Here is a 7,047-nt window from a genome sequence, read left to right as displayed (position 1 = left end):
GGGGACAGTAAATTGAATGCATTTACTGTTGAATAAGAAGAGTATCCAAGATAACTCTAATAATCCCAAGAAGAAGAAAATAGAGCACTCTTAAAGAAAGCTCACAAAACAAACTAATTAGCAAAGCTTTTCTTATTTAGCTCTAGGCTTTGTTTTTCCTTGGATGATTTACAATGCTTGAGAACTTAGGTATTTATAGCAAACCAAATGATTAAACTAAGATTATTTATTACCACACAAAACACATTAATTGCACCTAATAATTTTTATTCAACCATACCTAACATTGCCTAACTTTCCTTGCCTAACTTTGACATTGATTTTCAACACTCCCCCTCAATGTCAGCTCTCATTCTTTGCACTGTGCTGAGCAGACAGTGAAAATTTTCGAGCTTGCCTGTACTTAAACTTTTTGTGAACAAGTCCGCAACTTGATCATTCGTCTTGACTTGTCTCATCTCAATCTTTTCTTGTAGAACCTTTTCTCTGATAAAGTGGTAGTGCACTTCCACATGTTTAGTTCTTGCATGAAAGACTGGATTTTCCGCCAAGCGAATGGCCGATTGGTTATCACAGTACAATGGTACTGGATAATCTACTGGTTGATGTAGATCACTCATCAACTGTACCAACCATGCATTCTCTTGAGCTGCCATTGCTGCTGCTCTATACTCTGCTTCTGTGGTTGACAAAGATACCGTTGGCTGTCTCTTGCTACACCAAGAGATGGTTCCAGAACCAAGCTTAAACACATACTCAGTTGTTGATCTCCTGGTGTCATGATCTCCCGCATAGTCAGCATCACAGTAACCAACTAACTTGCAGTCTTCACCTTTCTTGTACAAAAGACCATAGTCAATTGTACTCTTTACATATCTCAGTATTCGTCGAACTGCTTCCAAGTGAGGCTTCTTTGGATTTTGCATGTACCGACTCATCACACCAACTGCATAAGAAATGTCAGGTCGAGTCAAGGTTAAGTAGATCAGACTACCTACCAATTGTCGATACATCGTCGCATCTTCCAAATCTTTTCCTTCATGTGCACTCATTTTGACATTTGGCTCCATCGGCGTAGAGATCAGCTTGCATTCGAGCATTCCGAACCTCTTCAATAAATCTTTGGAATACTTCTGTTGACAGAGAAATATTCCTTCTTGTGTGCGATCAACCTCTAGACCAAGGAAATGCTTGAGTTGACCAAGTTCCTTCATCTGGAAACGGACTGATAAATTCTCCTTCGTCTGAAGAATTTCTGCCTCATCATCACCGGTTATGATTAAGTCATCTACGTACACCAGCACGATAGCTAACTTTCCTCCATTAGCTTTAACAAATAAGTTGGAATCTGCATGAGCCACTGAGTAACCACTTTGCGTTAGAAATTCTGCAATTTTACCGTACCACGCCCTTGGTGCTTGTTTTAGACCGTAGAGTGCTTTCCTCAACTTGCACACGTACTCGGGATGAACTTTACTTTCAAAGCCCATTGGTTGCATCATGTAGATCTCCCGATCTAACTCTCCATGCAAGAAAGCATTCTTCACATCCATTTGGTATAGATTCCAATTTTTGTTAGCTGCAAGTGCAAGTAGGACTCGTACGGTTGTAAGCTTTGCTACTGGACTAAACGTTTCATCATAGTCTAGTCCATATTGCTGAGAGAAGCCTCGAGCCACCAACCGAGCCTTGTACCTTTCAACTGAACCATCAGGACGACGCTTTATCTTGTACACCCATTTGCAGGATATGGGTTTCACATCCCTTGGCTTTGGCACCAAATCCCAAGTCTGATTCTGCTTAAGCGCAGTGATTTCTTCTTCCATAGCTCTTATCCATTCAGAACTATGTGATGCTTCTTCAAACACCTCAGGTTCTTTTGGTGCTCCATCAGTTATGGCAGCATTGGCATATTTAGGATTTGGCTTTCGTACTCTTGTTGACCTTCTTAGTTGTGCTTGTGGAGTTGATACTTCCACTTCACTAGGTCTAACTTCTTGTGGTTGTTGGTACACACCTGTTTGCCAAGGACTCTTAGGTACTTCTTGCTCGACATCGTCTCCAGCAAGCAAATCTTCAGGCTCATCTGGACTTGATTGGATTTGGGCAGCTTGGTCTCCCAGTTTCCCTTGCAATGTATCTTCTAAATCTTTTGGGTCGGGCAACGCCTCATTTTCTGAGCACCAACAAGATGATGCTTCTGCATCCCATTCTTCCTCCAGGGCTAGAGACGCAATGACGTCCCAATCATCTTCACTTTTCTTCTCTAAGTTGGCGACGTTACTTTCTGCAGGCCTTTTGAACCAGCAATCCTTCGCCATGTGGCCATTCTTTCCACAATTGTAACACTTGCCCTCAAATCTTTTATTATTCTGGGACTGACCACGGTTGCCGTGATACTTCGGAGCTCCCCCTGGCCGAGAACTCCCTCCTCCTTGATGACCTTTTTCCTTGTCATCATTTCTTTTAGATCCACCACCAGCGTACCGCTTGAAGGTGCCTTTGCTTTTGTTGGTGTAGAGCGCTTCCTCTTCACTCTTCAGTGAGACTCCTCCCATTTGCTTGGCCATAGCTTCTTGACTTGCAAGCAAATTTTCAAACTCAACAAGCGATGGTTGTGTTGGCCATCCTTGTATAGCGGCAATGAACCCTCGATATTCGGGTCTCAAACCATGGATAATTATTCTCTTCATCCTGGTTTCCCCAATAGGAGCTGTTGGAACTAATTCTGAAATTTCGCGGCATATCGACTTCACCTTGTGAAAGTACTGGGCAATCGTCATGTCGCGTTGTACCATCGATAGCAGCTCATTCTCAAGAAGTTGCAATTTTGTATCGTTCCTCTTCGAAAAGAGTGTAACAAAAGTGTCCCATGCTTCCTTTGGCGTTTTGGCATCCCGAATGTGCTCCAACATTTCTTCTTCAATTGTGGTCTTTAAAGCAAACATCGCTTTGCCTGCTTTAATTTTCCACTTTCGCAAGACGCCGTTAGCATCTTCCGCTGCCGGTTGTGTAACTTCACTACCACCGACAACCTCCCACAAGTCTTGACCTTGAAGGTAAGACTCTATACACGTTGCCCACGTGTTATAGTTTTGGTTGTTGAGCTTCTTGATTCCTCCAACAACTTGAAGATCACCCATCGTATCGGCAAGACTTTGACTACACCGAACAAGCTTGAGTGATTACCGTGCAGAGTAATACACTACTCTCGACACAAAGAAGCTCCCTCTCAAGGTTTGTGATAACCCCAGCAATAATCTCAAGAAACCTTTTCTGATGTGGAAGATCAGTCAAAACTGCAACCACAGAGCATACTCGGAATTTCAAGAGACTTTACAACCAATGCTCTACCAAGAACGATCCCTGACCGACTTGGCTCTGATACCAATTGTTGAATAAGAAGAGTATCCAAGATAACTCTAATGATCCCAAGAAGAAGAAAATAGAGCACTCTTAAAGAAAGCTCACAAAACAAACTAATTAGCAAAGCTTTTCTTATTTAGCTCTAGGCTTTGTTTTTCCTTGGATGATTTACAATGCTTGAGAACTTAGGTATTTATAGCAAACCAAATGATTAAACTAAGATTATTTATTACCACACAAAACACATTAATTGCACCTAATAATTTTTATTCAACCATACCTAACATTGCCTAACTTTCCTTGCCTAACTTTGACATTGATTTTCAACATTTACATGGGACCTTCATTTCCATGGAGTACGCTTAGATGGACTTTTTATTTTCTCAGTGGAAGTACACTTTGTTTTGAAGCATGAATCTGAGGAGGCATGTTTACTGATGTTTGTGTTAGATGAGATAGACATCCGAATACGATTACGATTATGAGATAGACGCTGCAAAAGAGATAGAGGAAGACGTAGAAAAACTTGGAAAAAGATTTTAAGATAAGACATGGAGTGCTTATAGCTAACCGAAGACTTGGCACAAGGCTTAGATGTTGTTGTTGGTCACTTCTTGGTTCCCTGATTATCGAACAGGCTATAATTAGGTATGTGACTACTGGGAGTCTTCCTTGCCCTGGTCACTTCTCCGTCCTGCTATTTTATAACATCATTTTCATTAAGAATACATATGAGATACAATTTATCTAGTTGGACTCCCATTGATTACAAACATATACTTGGATACTTAGTGCTTGATCTGAGCCAGCATACACCTAACGTCCTTACTGTTAGGCCTCTCTTTCGGGTTATCCAAAGTGCAAAAGCAAGCAATCTTGAGAACCAGGAGCATTTGCTCCTCATATCCGTTTCCTATCAATTTCTCGTCGATTGCCTGCTTAGGTTTCTCTGAAGTCATGACATTCCTCATCCACTTAACCAGACTCATCTCGTTCGTGTTCTGGAAAAACTCGTCGGATGGAAGCCTTCCCATCACCAGCACCCCCAACACCACCCCGAAACTGTATATATCACACCTGTCTGTGAACTTGAATGTCTGATGGTATTCTGGTGCGATATATCCAACAGTTCCCATCACATTCGAAGTTGAAATATGAGTATGCGCGTCCGGCATTGCTTTTGCAAGCCCAAAGTCCGCAATCCGAGCTTCCATATCATCATCGAGCAGGACGTTTGCTGGCTTGAGATCTCTGTGAATTATGTGAGGGGTGTTGTTCAAGTGAAGGTATTCAAGCCCTGCAGCAATTCCCAGTGCAATTTTATGCCTTGTAAGCCAGTCCAACTGTCTTGTTCCGTCCGCAACTTGATTCAATATGTCTTGCAAGCTCCCATTCTTCATGAACTCATAGACCAGGTAATGACAATCCAGTCGAGACACGTGGGCTAGCAGAGGAATAAGATTCCGGTGCCTAATTTTCCCTACAGTGTTGATCTCCGATCGGATTTGACGCATCTTCTTGTTCATAAGCTTACTTTCCTCATCAGCCGTCAGTTCATCGGCATCTTTAGGGGGTTGAATTATCTTCTTTATAGCAATCATTTTGCCGTTGCTTCCTGGCAATTCGGCTTTATAAACCTGTCCACATCCACCGCTTCCTATGAGTTCCAAATTAGCCAAGCCATCTTCTTTTTCCAGGAAAGCCAAGTCCTCTTTACTTTTGATCAGAGAACTGAAAATCGCAGGACCGCCATCTTTGCCGCCACCTCTTACCACGGCCAAGAGCAGTTTAAACAGCAGAGAGAATATCAACCCGGATACAAATCCGGCCAGTGCTCCGGCAAAAAATCCGAGCAGCCACCCTCCTACCTTCTTCGTGTTATTCTTCTTCTTGTGCTTTGGTGTTGCAGATGGACCTGGAGCTAGAGCATTAGTTGGAGCTTGAGCATTAGCAGCAGCTGTGGTGTTGTTGTGGCCTTTTGTGCTTGTATTCTCAGCCAAAATGTAACGTTTTGGCACATCGGTTCCTGAAATCTCGACGCTTTCCATCGTTGGTAACGAGCCATCGAGGAATTCGTTTCCAGCGAAGTTGAATAACCGAAGATTACGAAAGGAACGAATGGAAGCTGGGATTTTCCCAGAGAAGAAATTGTCGGCAATGGAAAGGCTTTCCAGGTTGGGAAAATGCTTGAGGAAGCTCAAATTCCCGGAAAGCTTGTTAGAAGAAAGGTCGAGGGTGCGAAGGCGAATGAGGTTAGACAACCCGGCAGGAACTTCCCCTGAAAACCGGTTGTCTCCGAGGTTGAGAATCTCAAGCTTCCGGCAGTCTACGATTTGAGATGGGATTTGGTCACCGAGCTTGTTGTGAGCAAGAGAGATCTCTTTGAGCTCGGAGAGCCGCCCTATTGCCGGGCTCAGAAAGCCGTCGAGGTGGTGGGATTTGAAGACGAGCCGGGTGATTCGGAGGACGTAGGTGTTGTTGTCTGAGAGCCTGCGCTCACAGAAGACACCGGGAGTGTTGCATGGGGCTGGTTGACTGATATGGAATTGGAAGCCCAAGGTTTTTTGGATGGTGGAGAGGGCTTGGAGATCGGAAGGGTCGAGATTGAGTCTTGCGTGGATGAGGAAGAGGAGGGAGAGGAAGGTGAGGAGGTAGAGCTGGGCGGTGCTGCCGGATAAGGCTGCCATTTGTGACTGGAATGAGTTTGAACTTTGAAGTAGTACTAGTTCGTACTTGTGTGTTGGTTGGCTCGGTTGTTTGTATTTGTATTATATAGAAGGAGGATGTGGAATAATGGATGGAATGTGGAGGCCGCGGAGCCTCATTCACATTAAATTCCGTCTACGCGTTTTCGCTTTGGTCATTTATCTCTAATTTGTGGGTTCATGTGCACACATACTGAGAAGAAGCTGCGAATTCTTTGGTTATTCTTCCATGAATCATCCCAATTTATAATGTTTTTTCAATAAATTATGGCTACGAAGGTCAAATATTATGAAAAGATCTTCATTTGAGTATAAATGTAAGAGTAGGTCGAAATTACGTTCTGATGATTCAGAGAAATGTGCTATTTTTGAACCTGTGTGAGCTCTGTTCACACATTTAAATAGATTAACGTTAAACTAGATTAACGAGATTAAGATTGTTAAATGCCACTATACACGCTAACGGTAGATTGCCAAGTGCCAAATGGATTGTGTTTCATGATGTCATGGAATGAGGATCCTCTTTGTGAGAATTTCAAAGATCCTCTAATCGTATATGTTCATCTTATATTGTGTGATCAGTTTTCGTCAATTACTATTTATATTTAATTTTAAATAAAAAAATTTACAATAATTTTTAATCCCACGATATACGATAAACGGATGTAATTAAAAGATTCCTGAGATTCTCATAAATTAGATCCGGAAATGATCCTCATTCCACATTTCCATGCTCCCTTCGCAGGGTTAAATAATTTCCTTGACTTCAAAGTTTCCAAGTCACCCCCTTCAAATCTCCATCGGTCAAGTCAACACAAAAGGGAAAGGCAAGTCTTTGCGATGTTTCTGGCCGTTAGATCAAGAATTTTAAATTAATTATTTGATGTTAATATGAAAGAAATTACAGAATTAATGGTTCCCGCCAGCTCACTGCTGGGCTCCACTCCCCCCAAGTCCCTGTCAAGTAAACCTGGCA

General features: G+C 42.5%; 1 pseudogene across 1 annotated transcript; it reads right to left on the bottom strand.

Annotated features, from left to right (window-relative positions):
* Nucleotides 1-4,050: 4,050 nt before the first annotated feature.
* On the bottom strand, nucleotides 4,051-6,253 carry LOC137713629 (leucine-rich repeat receptor-like serine/threonine/tyrosine-protein kinase SOBIR1 pseudogene; annotated as a pseudogene). Its single transcript, XR_015955957.1, has one exon. The product of XR_015955957.1 is annotated as a leucine-rich repeat receptor-like serine/threonine/tyrosine-protein kinase SOBIR1 pseudogene (transcript).
* Nucleotides 6,254-7,047: the final 794 nt, after the last annotated feature.

This window comes from Pyrus communis, chromosome 14 (genome assembly GCF_041283825.1).
Source record: "Pyrus communis isolate YQ-2024b chromosome 14, ASM4128382v1, whole genome shotgun sequence".
NCBI lineage: Eukaryota > Viridiplantae > Streptophyta > Magnoliopsida > Rosales > Rosaceae > Pyrus > Pyrus communis.
Note: the sequence above shows the minus strand (reverse complement) of the source record. Positions and strands in the feature narration are given on the sequence as shown.